Source organism: Acyrthosiphon pisum, chromosome A1 (genome assembly GCF_005508785.2).
Source record: "Acyrthosiphon pisum isolate AL4f chromosome A1, pea_aphid_22Mar2018_4r6ur, whole genome shotgun sequence".
NCBI classification, from domain to species: Eukaryota; Metazoa; Arthropoda; class Insecta; order Hemiptera; family Aphididae; genus Acyrthosiphon; species Acyrthosiphon pisum.
In genome coordinates this window covers 156,372,543-156,380,527 of record NC_042494.1, presented here as the reverse complement: position 1 = coordinate 156,380,527, position 7,985 = coordinate 156,372,543, and positions in this window count along the sequence as shown.

The window sequence follows — 7,985 nt, the reverse complement described above, 5'->3', positions numbered from 1 at the left end:
AAATTTATATTTTGTTTATATTTTTTAATAGTGTTCATACAGCTACGTAAAGATGTGCATACATCTTTATCTTTAAAACGAACAGTGGTCTTTTCATAATTTTTTTTTTATATAATTGGTGGAATAATCTGAAAATCACCAATGGGGGACTCCGTAACACTTCCATGCACCAATGGGAATTTAACATTAAACTGTAAAATATGACAATTTATAATATATTCATTGGCGAAGCTATGAAACATCAATGGACCAAAGCTTAATATTAAGGTATTTTGACACACCAAGGAAGATAGAATGTGTGGCCTATAATATTCAACAGAAGTGTATCTACCCGATGATTGGCGTGGGGCGGGGTGCAAATAAATTCGATCATTGGTGAGGTACCCATGATCTGAGCTATATAAAGCAAGTTAATAATTTAAAATTTAAAATGTGTGTCAATTGATCACACAAAAGTTTAAATTTGTTGCCTCATCCAATATACAATCATCCAGGAGAGGCGCTTGATAATCAGCCACCCAAATTATTTTAACAAACAAAATTACAATACTATTATAATAATTAATTACAATAATGTTCTGTATCAAATAATAATATGTATATTTTTATAGACAACAAATAAAATTATATTTTTATATTGTTTTTTTTAAAAACAATACATTTTCATTCTTATATTATATGTGTGAGAATTCCATACTCCAGTTAATTTAGGTAATGAGATTTTCATTATTGTTTTTCGTATCTAAGTATAAAACTAATTTAGCAGCTTGAACATTTTTTCCTAGAACCGTTTCTTAAGCTAATTATGTGTTTTTGTAGGTAGGTTATTTTTTGATATGTCACAAATAGTATTTTGTTTTTATTACGTTTTTAGTACTAGTTAGTATATTATGAACTTTTTTTTTATTTGTTTATTTGTAGGTTGTTAGTAGGGGGAGAAAAGGTTGAAAACACGTCTGGTATGTGTGGCAAAGTTTCGTTGCTAAAAATCCCGTGTGGTCACTCATCCGGGAACAAGCAAAGCTGGCCGTTACGTACACTCAGTACGTTTCCGCAGTTGAGTGTACGCACTGCGCCACACCAAGCCACAATGTATGTACTTTTTTATCAGTATTGTTCCATGTATTTTTTTTACTTGATAATAATAGGTGCTAGATAATTATTACTTATGATTGTTTTTTCGATTGTAATTATTTATCTAAAGGGCTTTATGCCCGTTCATGAATATAAATATATATTCCAAGGACCCCTAATAACGGAAGCCAAGCCATTGACAGTTGCCTAATATATGTAACCTGTCCATTACGTTCGGCCCGGCACAATATGCTATGACTATAATTCTAATAGCAAAAAATTGCTAGGAATTCGCTTGATTTTGCTAGGTCATTTTCAGAATTTGCTTTATTTTGGTTTTTATAGTAACCCGGAAAATTGTTTGATATTAGATTTATTAATAGGCCTACTATATTGTCCGGAGCTAAATTGATAGACATGCCTAGTGATGTAAATTTTAATGAAAATTTTTTTTGCTGAACATTTTCTAAATCTTGAAAATTTTGAACAATTTATAATTTATCATATTAATTAATTATCAAATAAATCTTTTGATATTATATAGTTGTAATATATCTAACCTTCATAATTATATTTTAATATGTACATTTATTACCATTTACCCATTTTAATATAATTTTGGTATTATTCTAATGAACATAATATAGTAAATTCAAAATCAAATCATTAAATAAACCTAAATATACCTGTATCAATATATAATATTTAACTCGGTAATAAATGGGCATTTTTATCTTTTATTAAAAATGTTGTATTTTTACTTCAGTATTGATTATGAATGTATAATCGAATTATTACAATTATTGATTTTTCAATTTTTAACGAAGGTAATTTATTGTTTGAGTCACTTCCTCAATTTTATCCAAATTATATTTTTTTTTATTATAAGTGTTTTGTTTGACTCTGACGTTATACTTGTTACAATGTAAATAAAAATGAAACAGTAATTTTATAAAGTATTTAAATATATTTAAACTTAAAAATTAATTAATTTAAGAAAAGTACAAAAAAAACAAATTTTCAGAAATTTTCAATTAAAAACTTTTAAGCTTACATCTCTAGACATGCCTAATGTGCCTACTGGTAAAATATGGCCCTGCGGCCTGCACAGTAGGTACTATAAATGCTCAATATTGTATATTAAGTATGTTAGAGGTGCTTTAATTCTATTACAAAAACGATACAATTAAGCCTAAGATTTGTAAATGTAATACAAGATTCCTTATAAGTTTGTCTAACTTTATCAAAAAAAAAAAAATGTCTACAAGAAAATTGAATTAAATTTTCATGAGCGTTGAAAATTCATATTTTTACAATATTGGATATTCACTCGATTTCTTATGTAGCGGTTTTGTTATTTTATTGTTATTCAAAAAAGAATAATTTCTTATTATTTAGTTTATATTTTCATTTTCTATACACCATAACATTTTGAAAATATTTTGACTCTTTTTGGGCTGTAGGCATCTGTTTTCACTCAGAATCGTTTTTCTTATACAATGATATTATATCGTTGAATTCAAATTTAACACCATCCATTACAGTGACCCACTTGTAACCTACTGTACAGCAGAGTGACATCCACTTACCCACTTTTTCTGGTAATAATTTAGTAATTTCAAGATTGAAATTGCAAATTTTCAGAAAAAAAGATTCTATAATTGTAGAAAGTGACATTAGATGTATATTTTACTCACATAAGGGTGTCATCAAGTGGTGTTTTAAGTGTCAGGTATAGTCTGCTTTCTGTCACGTTGGATTTGGGATTATGGCTCAGATATAAATTATTGTATTATGCTGTATTACATTATCTGGGGATAGATCGCAACTCTTAATCTCTTTAAAGATTAATTTATATTGACCCTAAGTAGACACATTTTATTAATTAGGTTCATTGTATATTTAAAACTATAAAATATATTATAATAAGCAAGGTTCAACAATACAACTTTAGGTATGTACCTAGTTGAAAACTTGAGTTTCATAACGAGTTACTTTTTGTTTACAAGTAAGTGTTATTACTTAACAATTAAAATTTTTTTGTTTCATGTTAATATGAATTAACGTTAGTGGTAAGTTAAGTTTGTTTTTATCCCCAAAATTACCAGATAATATTAATAAATTATAATTTAAAAAGTTAAAATATCAGTAATCTAAATTGTCACCTACGTAATTTTTTTTTTTTTGTTTTACGCTCGGCCACTTAGGTCATTGTGTTTGTGGGGGGGGTTACGGTTAATACAGTGGGTATCTATGTTTTTATGTGAGAAAAAATATAATTTAAAACGATGATTACTCACTCACATAAAACTATAATAATGACACAGCATTTCCTAAATTTCTTATCCTTATAATCCTCTATTTCTTATATTATTATATTCATAGGATGTTGGTGTAATTAATTTTATTGATAAATGGAAATAGAAAGATTTGTAAACATTTTACTTTAATTATTCTACTTATTTTATACTGGTTAGGAATAGTATTTTACTATAATATTGTATTGAATACAAGCGCAATCGGTACACTGCCCTAAACAAAACGGTAAACACGGACACACACGGCCGGCACACCCGTGGCTTACGAATCGCTACGGGACACCATGATTTATAAGCCGGTCACATCTACGGAGCAACATTCATTTCTTCCGTCAACACTACAATCGTCGACATTTACAGTCAGAGACGATTAACGACGAATCAAGTGACCAGCGGATTACAGAATTATCAACGCGACGGCGAAGACACTCGTTGTACGAGGCGGCAACCGACGAACGCAGCGATCATACAATTACGACGGAGTACGGAGTCAACAAACCTTGCGTTCCAGTTACCAGTGGCTTACACGCGGTTTTGTATTGCGTACAGCCGATCTACCATTGCGACTGATAGAAAAAGGATCCTCTTAGAACCATCAACCTAGTCCCACCCTAGAGTGCCTGCTTAAGTATTCACTACGAGATTACCCATTTGAATACGACTTACACAAGACTGCGGGAATGTGGTTGTAACTCGTCCCTACCTACTTGTTATTGTATAATTCTTACTATAACGTCCTAACTTTTATATTTTTTGGTCGTGCCTCCACTGGCTCGATACCACCAAACGCGGTCCGTTTATTCAAGCAACCGCGCGGCCCGGATGTAAATTTTCTCGCATCCATTGTTATACATTTTGATATAAATTAATAAACGAATAAAGTTATAAAAGAAAAACAACCAGAGTATAATTATTCACGATCACTGACCGTCGGATGTCGACGGACCGTAACGACCTCTAGCTCATAATGGTTTGACGGGGGGGGGGGGGGGGATACTATAATAATTAATAATTCCTAATTTAAAATGTTAGTCATTTGTTGACTCCCCCTAATCACGATTACCTTATCTTGGAAAAGAGCCGCATCGTCGGCCATCCCAACTCTAAATTTTCACAAACAAAATTAAAATAGTATATTTTTTGATCCCAACCGATTTTCTGTATTAAATAATATTTATATTTTTATTGAAAACAATATAAAACATTTTTTTAACTATACAATTTTATGATTATATTATAAATTCCAGGGTTCCCTAATAACGGAAGCCATAGGCTCCAGTTGTCTTATGTTCCGACTTGTAAAATATGTATACAATATTTGAAAATGTAATAATTACATACTATGTTAAAAAGGCTTAAATTCTAAAACAAAAATAGTACAGCCATGCATTTCTTTAAAACGCGAAAAAAATATGCGAAGTTTGTACATCCCGTAAATAAATGTTTTAGGTATATTGGTGTTTAATAAGATCGACGTATCCAATCCCGGAGCCGTATAAATTCCCTAAAAGTATAAAACAATATTTAAATACAACTAGTCAACATTATACATAATATTCTTAATAAATAATCAATTTTAATTGTGTAAAAAAAAGATTTTAATGGTCTTTGATAGTTGCTCAAAAAGTCTTAAATTGTATTTAAAATATTTAAAAATGTACTATAAGTATTAACATTTTTCAGCCATCTATCTGTGCTAGGACATATTTATTGTGTAAAAGTGTAAACGTTTATCAGCCCCCCCCCCCCTGAAAAAATTCTGACTACGCCACTGTATAATATTATCATATTATATTTTACTATACCGGAGGTATTGGACACGTGGCTTTCTTTACTCCCAATCCGTTCATAATTTTAGTCCATTCAGTCCCCAATAAATTCCTGAATGACGAACAACCTTTTGGTGACTTGTGAAAATAAGTATTTTCTTTCCAATGTCCATTTGCATCTTTCATAGCAAAATTCATTTCTAACTGGAAAATAAAACTTGGCAGTTTAATAATCAGTTACTATTAAAAGAGTAACATATTATTAGTATAAACGTAGCAATTAAGATATAAATAAATATGTATTAAAATAGTTGTTTGGATCTATACACACCGAGACATTCCAGTCCCGTATACATCTGCATAGTCGAATTATATGTTTGAACTGTGATTGTTGTTTTTATTCAGTTACAATTTCAGACAGAAATTATTGCAAATTTTCATAAAGCGACATTTTTTAAATATTGAAAACAACGCATTAGGCGGAGCTGGTAGGTACTTACAAACAAAGTGTCGTCAAGTGGTACGCTAATCGTAATATTTCCTTTGATTTCTGTCGCATTAGATTTGGGATTATGGAACAGGTAAAAATTATTTTGTATTTCATTATTTTGTGAAATATCACAACTCTTAATCTGCTTAAAAATTAGTTTATATTGACCCTAAACAGAAAATGTATTCATTAGGTATACTGTTTTTAACTCTATACGATATAGACATATAGTACCTATGATAAATGAGTAAGTAAGCTAAGTATTATAATGTATTTGTTGAATGTGTGACATCACAGAATTTTAATAAGAACAAATTATAGTTATTTCATTATAATTAACATTATACAGAAACCCATATGTTACACCCACTTGTCCTTAGGGACATTAGGCGGTGTGCTTGTGGGTTACTGCCTGAGTGCTCCCTTGGTCAGTGGGTGGAGCAGTAAGCCCCTAAAAAGGATGAAATCTTACAAAATTAATGTTTTATTGAAACTAAGTTCTTTTGTTAGGAGTGATGAATATATCAGTTTTATAGTGATGAGTGTTTTCAGTATTCATTTTTGTATGTTATTGATATTGAATGTCTTCGCGGTTTGGAACAAAAACAATAGTTCAATCTTGAACGTCTAGGATGGCTTATTGCCGGCTTCTGATAGACATTTGAATCTGGTAGTTACTTTGGAAAATCAAATATAGTATAAATAATCAAGAAAAAATAATAAAATAATGCATGTGTATATCCCAATAAAGGCTAAAATTATTATTGTAGTTTGAAATATTATAATGGTTAATTTTCAATTAACATCATTCATAAAATTTAAAAAAAAACTGATTTTTCTATAGAAATTTTTGATTTTGAAATTGTATTACCTAATTTATTTAGTTGTTGCTTAACTTTGAAGTATGTTTAAGTAACTTTCTTTCTTTCTTCCCAACTTTTACAGTCAATGTAGCCCGATGTAGGACATTCGCTGCCTCAAACTCTCCTCTTCACCTATCTCTGCTTCAATTCTTGTTCCTTATGATTTCCAAGTATGGTGGCATGTAGATCTTATCCATTTCTTCCCATCTTTGTCTCGTCTACCTCTAGACCTTTTCCCATTCAGTCTTCAAATAAAAATGTTGTTTGCTATACCTTCAGACCTACAAATGTGACCAGCCCATTCTAATCTTTTATTTTTCAAATTGATTGCACTAATAGTGGGTTTATGAAATATTTGATAAATTTCTTGGTTTGATTGCTTTCTATTACAATGAAGATAAACGATTTTAGTAATTTTGTTGTAATTAAAAAATTTAATTCGTGGGTATTTGAAACTTTTTGTGTAGGTAAATTATTATATTTTATACACATTTTCAAATGCAATTTTTTCGACGAAAATTAATTAAACCATCTATAGTACTTATGCCCAAAAGAGGAATAGATAACTTGTATCACAATAATATCATAAACTTTAGTTTATAAATATCAGTTTATATAAATTTTAGAAATTTTCAACTTTACAAAGAAAGTTGACAATTTTCAGAAATTTTCAATGAAAAAAAAAATTTTCAAGCTTACATCTCTAGTGGTGGATCGAGAATTTTTTTTTTTTTTGGGGGGGTGGGGCATTGTATTTTTCTAAGTATCAGAAGACAAATATTTAATAACTGGCCCAATTTATTAACCTAGAAACTAGGTCAATTAGAAGGGGGGCAGCAATTTGAACTTAAGTAAGGACATACAACTGTAACTTTATCTTAAGTGTAATAAATCTTATATTTCAATATATAATAATAACTAGCTAATCTCGTGCACTTCGTTGCCCGTTTAATGTACCAACTCTATATGACTCGAACTTTGTACAATTCGTTGTTTAATATTCGGTGTATGGTTTTCAAAATGTATCTTAACTTTTCCGTTTCCCAGAATAAAAATTCTGATTCGCAGCAGTATATTATCAGGTAGGCAATCTACCTACGGTAGATCGCGGACCCCGTGCTGTTTGTACGTAGGTATATGATTTAACTATAAAATATCAAAGTTATACCAAGTTTGTCGTATTCCACCTATGGTAGATTAATATAATCAATTAATACAAAATCCTAACCTAACATAACTACTAATATCAGATGAATAAAAAAAAACCAAATTTAACCATTCCTAAATTAGTCTGTCTTCTTCCAGTTACAGCCAAAATATGTACCTTGTATATTTTGTGTTGCATATTCAGTAATAAGAAATTTAAGCTGTTTTGAACAATTGATATTATGTGTCTTACCTATCGTATAAAAAAAAACCAAATTTAACCATTCCTAAATAAGTCAGTCTTCTTCCCAGAGGTTTAATCTAC